The sequence below is a fragment of the Schistocerca gregaria genome, unplaced genomic scaffold (assembly GCF_023897955.1).
Source record: "Schistocerca gregaria isolate iqSchGreg1 unplaced genomic scaffold, iqSchGreg1.2 ptg000778l, whole genome shotgun sequence".
Taxonomy (NCBI): domain Eukaryota; kingdom Metazoa; phylum Arthropoda; class Insecta; order Orthoptera; family Acrididae; genus Schistocerca; species Schistocerca gregaria.
In genome coordinates this window covers 67,501-75,000 of record NW_026062148.1, presented here as the reverse complement: position 1 = coordinate 75,000, position 7,500 = coordinate 67,501, and the positions used below count along the sequence as shown (strand labels likewise).

The following is a 7,500-nucleotide window of genomic DNA, read 5'->3' as shown; positions in this document are numbered from 1 at the left end:
GCGAATCGACTCCTCCAGATATACCGCCGAGCAGCCAGCCAGGACACCGGGGCTCTGCCCAACAGACGCGAACCGAGGCCCGCGGAAGGACAGGCTGCGCACCCGGGCCGTAGGCCGGCACCCAGCGGGTCGCGACGTCCTACTAGGGGAGAAGTGCGGCCCACCGCACACCGGAACGGCCCCACCCCGCGGCGAGTGGAAAGGCAACCGGACACGACCCCGCCGCGGATTGCTCCGCGCGGGCGGCCGGCCCCATCTGCCGAGGGCGGGGGCCAGTGGCCGGATGGGCGTGAATCTCACCCGTTCGACCTTTCGGACTTCTCACGTTTACCCCAGAACGGTTTCACGTACTTTTGAACTCTCTCTTCAAAGTTCTTTTCAACTTTCCCTCACGGTACTTGTTCGCTATCGGTCTCGTGGTCATATTTAGTCTCAGATGGAGTTTACCACCCACTTGGAGCTGCACTCTCAAGCAACCCGACTCGAAGGAGAGGTCCCGCCGACGCTCGCACCGGCCGCTACGGGCCTGGCACCCTCTACGGGCCGTGGCCTCATTCAAGTTGGACTTGGGCTCGGCGCGAGGCGTCGGGGTAGTGGACCCTCCCAAACACCACATGCCACGACAGGCGGCAGCCTGCGGGGTTCGGTGCTGGACTCTTCCCTGTTCGCTCGCCGCTACTGGGGGAATCCTTGTTAGTTTCTTTTCCTCCGCTTAGTAATATGCTTAAATTCAGCGGGTAGTCTCGCCTGCTCTGAGGTCGTTGTACGAGGTGTCGCACGCCACACCGCCAGCCGGCTGTGCACGCTACCGAGAAAGTACCGGTATGCGAACCGCCAGGCGACGGGCGCGCATCGCACGTTTAAGGAGACGCGGCCGGCCACACAGGCGACCACGACACTCCCACGTCTCCGAAGCGGGACAAACGCCGCGCGCTTCAGTATACGTAGCCGACCCTCAGCCAGACGTGGCCCGGGAACGGAATCCATGGACCGCAATGTGCGTTCGAAACGTCGATGTTCATGTGTCCTGCAGTTCACATGTCGACGCGCAATTTGCTGCGTTCTTCATCGACCCACGAGCCGAGTGATCCACCGTCCTGGGTGATCTTTTCCTTTTCAGTCTCCCACTGTCTCTTTCAAGACAGTAGCATTTGCGGGACTGAGGCGTCTGACGGCCCCTGTTCCACTATTTTTTTTTGTGTCCAACGGCCTCACAGCCGATGGGCGTCGTACGGCTCCACACCGGAGCGGACAGGCACTCGGGCGAACGTCATTCAAAACCGGCGCCAGGCGCCAGGTACCGCAGGCCAGCCGCTCCAGAGCTTCAGCGCTCGTACCACACAACAACAACAACAACACTTCCGCTAGTTTTGAGAGGCACGCGTGGTTCCGCACGCGGCGCACGGCCACTGCCGTACAGGTAGCGTGTTGCGCGACACGACACGCACATCGAAAGACATGCAGTCTAGTCGGTAATGATCCTTCCGCAGGTTCACCTACGGAAACCTTGTTACGACTTTTACTTCCTCTAAATGATCAAGTTTGGTCATCTTTCCGGTAGCATCGGCAACGACAGAGTCGATGCCGCGTACCAGTCCGAAGACCTCACTAAATCATTCAATCGGTAGTAGCGACGGGCGGTGTGTACAAAGGGCAGGGACGTAATCAACGCGAGCTTATGACTCGCGCTTACTGGGAATTCCTCGTTCATGGGGAACAATTGCAAGCCCCAATCCCTAGCACGAAGGAGGTTCAGCGGGTTACCCCGACCTTTCGGCCTAGGAAGACACGCTGATTCCTTCAGTGTAGCGCGCGTGCGGCCCAGAACATCTAAGGGCATCACAGACCTGTTATTGCTCAATCTCGTGCGGCTAGAAGCCGCCTGTCCCTCTAAGAAGAAAAGTAATCGCTGACAGCACGAAGGATGTCACGCGACTAGTTAGCAGGCTAGAGTCTCGTTCGTTATCGGAATTAACCAGACAAATCGCTCCACCAACTAAGAACGGCCATGCACCACCACCCACCGAATCAAGAAAGAGCTATCAATCTGTCAATCCTTCCGGTGTCCGGGCCTGGTGAGGTTTCCCGTGTTGAGTCAAATTAAGCCGCAGGCTCCACTCCTGGTGGTGCCCTTCCGTCAATTCCTTTAAGTTTCAGCTTTGCAACCATACTTCCCCCGGAACCCAAAAGCTTTGGTTTCCCGGAGGCTGCCCGCCGAGTCATCGGAGGAACTGCGGCGGATCGCTGGCTGGCATCGTTTATGGTTAGAACTAGGGCGGTATCTGATCGCCTTCGAACCTCTAACTTTCGTTCTTGATTAATGAAAACATACTTGGCAAATGCTTTCGCTTCTGTTCGTCTTGCGACGATCCAAGAATTTCACCTCTAACGTCGCAATACGAATGCCCCCGCCTGTCCCTATTAATCATTACCTCGGGTTCCGAAAACCAACAAAATAGAACCGAGGTCCTATTCCATTATTCCATGCACACAGTATTCAGGCGGGCTTGCCTGCTTTAAGCACTCTAATTTGTTCAAAGTAAACGTGCCGGCCCACCGAGACACTCAACAAAGAGCACCCTGGTAGGATTTAAACGGGGTCCGCCTCGGGACGCGAAAGCACCCCTTCGGCTCGCCCCACCGGCAGGACGTCCCACGATACATGCCAGTTAAACACCGACGGGCGGTGAACCAACAGCGTGGGACACAAATCCAACTACGAGCTTTTTAACCGCAACAACTTTAATATACGCTATTGGAGCTGGAATTACCGCGGCTGCTGGCACCAGACTTGCCCTCCAATAGATACTCGTTAAAGGATTTAAAGTGTACTCATTCCGATTACGGGGCCTCGGATGAGTCCCGTATCGTTATTTTTCGTCACTACCTCCCCGTGCCGGGAGTGGGTAATTTGCGCGCCTGCTGCCTTCCTTGGATGTGGTAGCCGTTTCTCAGGCTCCCTCTCCGGAATCGAACCCTGATTCCCCGTTACCCGTTACAACCATGGTAGGCGCAGAACCTACCATCGACAGTTGATAAGGCAGACATTTGAAAGATGCGTCGCCGGTACGAGGACCGTGCGATCAGCCCAAAGTTATTCAGAGTCACCAAGGCAAACGGACCAGACAAGCCAATCCGATTGGTTTTGATCTAATAAAAGCGTCCCTTCCATCTCTGGTCGGGACTCTGTTTGCATGTATTAGCTCTAGAATTACCACAGTTATCCAAGTAACGTGGGTACGATCTAAGGAACCATAACTGATTTAATGAGCCATTCGCGGTTTCACCTTAATGCGGCTTGTACTGAGACATGCATGGCTTAATCTTTGAGACAAGCATATGACTACTGGCAGGATCAACCAGGGAGCTGCGTCAACTAGAGCTGAGCAGCCGGCCGCCCGGGAGTGTGTCCCGGGGGCCCGCGCGAACACGCAAGCGTCCGCTCAATTATTCTGCAAACAGGAGGAGGCCGAGCTCCCCTGCACGATACACCTCGAAACCCTCTCAGGTCCCGGCGGCGCGCAGCGCCGTCCTAGGTACTTGGTCGGTTTCGAGAGAGGCGCAATCGCCCGGAGTTAGGCGAGTAGACGGTTTTAGTGAGAACACCCTTGCTCCCAACTGAGCTTGCCGCTGCCGACAGAGGCCCGGGAGCGTGCTGTCGTGGCATTGCCGGCGGGAGACAACACGCGCCACCTATGGTGACCGGCAGCTCCAACGCCAGCGCCACACAAGGGCAAAGCCCCACTTGGGTGCAGAAGCGAACTCTCCCAGCACAGCGCACGCGCCAACACGTCCGCACAACTGCGATACAAACCACCTGCGAGAACCGCTGGGGCGACCGAGCAGCAGACGGCGTCGCGGCGCCGAGTGCCAGGCGGCGGCGCATCCTCAACGCACACAGTCCTCAATCAGACTAGCACACTGCAGATGTCCACCGCGCTTCGCACCGGGCTCGGCTGAACCAACTTTGGCCGCCAGGCGCCGCGTGCAGGGTGCGCCGCAGCGTAGCTGCGCCGCCTGCCGGGCCCGTCGGCTGGCGCTCCTGCCACTCGGCGCCCCCCACCAGCCGCCTGTTGCGCGTGCGCCCACGCAGCGCGCGGCCAACACGCCGGGCGGCCCCCCTTCACCGGCCGGGAACAGTCCCACCAAGCCACCGCCGCGTATCGCTTCATACCCACATGGGCCTAGTCACGTGTGTGGATGTGGCGGGTACCGCTGAAACAACCGGTTAATAGCTGTACCGATCGTCGCCATCACAGATTCACCTCCAGCGTGAACAACCGCTCAACAACGGATTTCCAGTTCATTTGCGTATCTTGGGCAGTAAACGTAGATGTCCACCTACATTTGCGAATTCAACAATTCTTGCATGCCAGGATGTCATGTGTCACGACACGCTACATCAGACCACATACACACTGCGACATGTGCAGAAGAGAACACGTGGAAGGTGGCCCGCGCACGTATGCGATGTCCCTTCCGCGATCCACTGTCAACCGGCATCTGCGGCATGTCCCAGATATGGAACGCGGTCCACCAGGGTAGCACTTTGTGTGAGGCAATACGACAAAGTCGGAATACAAGCGTCACTACATCAGACGGCTCACGCTGACCTGACCTGACCTGACTCACCGCACCACCACCCCCAGCGACCCAGGGTGACATACAATGCGTTCGTACGTTCCTCCCACACGCCTCTACGGCGTACCACAGTGCAACCTAGCTGTTATTGGGAGACGAGACAAGTAGCATCGAGCACAACATATGGAAATTGAGATTCGACACCGTTGGGCACAGCCAGCGTACGGTCACACGTATCACACTACTTCACTCTGTACGTAACTACCGATGATCGGTACAGCGTGTGGGTTACGCGTACGACATCAGCGGACAATGGACACAGACCATACCACGACGTACACTGAGGGCGTCGACATCTGAATGCAACTGAACAGCTGCGAGGCTCATTTAACACTCAAACGCCAGACCGACCAGCTTGAGAGGACAGAGACACAAAGAGAGGGGAGGGGGGGGGGCCGATATAGTCCTATTGCAGTACAATTGACAGTGGATAGCGGGAATATGTGGAAAGTAAGCAACACTCGCAAGACATCTACATGAGGATAACAACGACACCAGAGATTCCGAGCAGTGAACTATGTTAGGCAAAGGGACAACGTGGGTTAGGTTAAGGGACAACGTGGGTTAGGTTAAGGGACAACGTGGGTTACGTTAAGGGACAACGTGGGTTAGGTTAAGGGACAACGTGGGTTACGTTAAGGGACAACGTGGGTTACGTTAAGGGACAACGTGGGTTAGGTTAAGGGACAACGTGGGTTACGTTAAGGGACAACGTGGGTTACGTTAAGGGACAACGTGGGTTACGTTAAGGGACAACGTGGGTTACGTTAAGGGACAACGTGGGTTACGTTAAGGGACAACGTGGGTTACGTTAAGGGACAACGTGGGTTACGTTAAGGGACAACGTGGGTTAGGTTAAGGGACAACGTGGGTTACGTTAAGGGACAACGTGGGTTACGTTAAGGGACAACGTGGGTTACGTTAAGGGACAACGTGGGTTACGTTAAGGGACAACGTGGGTTACGTTAAGGGACAACGTGGGTTACGTTAAGGGACAACGTGGGTTACGTTAAGGGACAACGTGGGTTACGTTAAGGGACAACGTGGGTTACGTTAAGGGACAACGTGGGTTACGTTAAGGGACAACTTGAGTTACGTTAAGGGACAACTTGAGTTACGTTAAGGGACAACTTGAGTTACGTTAAGGGACAACTTGAGTTACGTTAAGGGACAACTTGAGTTACGTTAAGGGACAACTTGAGTTACGTTAAGGGACAACTTGAGTTACGTTAAGGGACAACTTGAGTTACGTTAAGGGACAACTTGAGTTACGTTAAGGGACAACTTGAGTTACGTTAAGGGACAACTTGAGTTACGTTAAGGGACAACTTGAGTTACGTTAAGGGACAACTTGAGTTACGTTAAGGGACAACTTGAGTTACGTTAAGGGACAACTTGAGTTACGTTAAGGGACAACTTGAGTTACGTTAAGGGACAACTTGAGTTACGTTAAGGGACAACTTGAGTTACGTTAAGGGACAACTTGAGTTACGTTAAGGGACAACTTGAGTTACGTTAAGGGACAACTTGAGTTACGTTAAGGGACAACTTGAGTTAGGTTAAGGGACAACTTGAGTTAGGTTAAGGGACAAATTGAGTTAGGTTAAGGGACAAATTGAGTTAGGTTAAGGGACAAATTGAGTTAGGTTAAGGGACAAATTGAGTTAGGTTAAGGGACAAATTGAGTTAGGTTAAGGGACAAATTGAGTTAGGTTAAGGGACAAATTGAGTTAGGTTAAGGGACAAATTGAGTTAGGTTAAGGGACAAATTGAGTTAGGTTAAGGGACAAATTGAGTTAGGTTAAGGGACAAATTGAGTTAGGTTAAGGGACAAATTGAGTTAGGTTAAGCGATAATCTGGTACAGCCACAGTTAGGTTAAGCGATAATCTGGTACAGCCACAGTTAGGTTAAGCGATAATCTGGTACAGCCACAGTTAGGTTAAGCGATAATCTGGTACAGCCACAGTTAGGTTAAGCGATAATCTGGTACAGCCACAGTTAGGTTAAGCGATAATCTGGTACAGCCACAGTTAGGTTAAGCGATAATCTGGTACAGCCACAGTTAGGTTAAGCGATAATCTGGTACAGCCACAGTTAGGTTAAGCGATAATCTGGTACAGCCACAGTTAGGTTAAGCGATAATCTGGTACAGCCACAGTTAGGTTAAGCGATAATCTGGTACAGCCACAGTTAGGTTAAGCGATAATCTGGTACAGCCACAGTTAGGTTAAGCGATAATCTGGTACAGCCACAGTTAGGTTAAGCGATAATCTGGTACAGCCACAGTTAGGTTAAGCGATAATCTGGTACAGCCACAGTTAGGTTAAGCGATAATCTGGTACAGCCACAGTTAGGTTAAGCGATAATCTGGTACAGCCACAGTTAGGTTACGCGATAATCTGGTACAGCCACAGTTAGGTTAAGCGATAATCTGGTACAGCCACAGTTAGGTTAAGCGATAATCTGGTAAAACCACAGTTAGGTTAAGCGATAAAGTTGGTTAAATTTGGTATTGTGTGGGAAGGGGGCGGAGAGGGGGGGGGGTGGATAGTGGTGGCAGTACGCGGATGCCTGAGTCACCGTCAGATACGTCACGTCGGTTCGATGCTTGTAGCAAGAGGCTGGCGGGTCTGTGTCTCTCACTTCTGCAATTTTTCATGTGGTATAACACGAGGGCGGGTGGTGATATTTGGTGCCCCTCTGTGTAGGATGTGTGTTGGTGGTGTTGGTTTATCTGAGCAATGGTAGTTGTCGGAGGAGTGTGGTATTGTGCTTTTATAGGTGGACCTACTGGTCTGGTTATCATAGTGTCGACGGTGCAATGTGGCAGAGAGGGTGCACTCGACATTGTCGCATT

At 53.3% G+C, this 7,500-nt stretch overlaps 3 non-coding genes across 3 annotated transcripts in view; all 3 read right to left on the bottom strand.

Annotated features, from left to right (window-relative positions):
* LOC126321968 (large subunit ribosomal RNA) overlaps nucleotides 1-761 on the bottom strand; it is a 4,222-nt gene extending 3,461 nt beyond the window's left edge. Inside the window, exon 1 of the ribosomal RNA XR_007558693.1 lies at nucleotides 1-761. This exon is cut by the window's left edge and continues 3,461 nt beyond it. This is a non-coding gene — a ribosomal RNA (large subunit ribosomal RNA).
* Nucleotides 762-949: 188 nt separating this feature from the next.
* Nucleotides 950-1,104, bottom strand: LOC126321944 (5.8S ribosomal RNA). Its single transcript, XR_007558672.1, has one exon. It is a non-coding gene; the product is annotated as a 5.8S ribosomal RNA (ribosomal RNA).
* Nucleotides 1,105-1,473: 369 nt separating this feature from the next.
* LOC126321956 (small subunit ribosomal RNA) lies at nucleotides 1,474-3,366 on the bottom strand. Its single transcript, XR_007558682.1, has one exon. It is a non-coding gene; the product is annotated as a small subunit ribosomal RNA (ribosomal RNA).
* Between the last annotated feature and the right edge of the window lie 4,134 nt (nucleotides 3,367-7,500).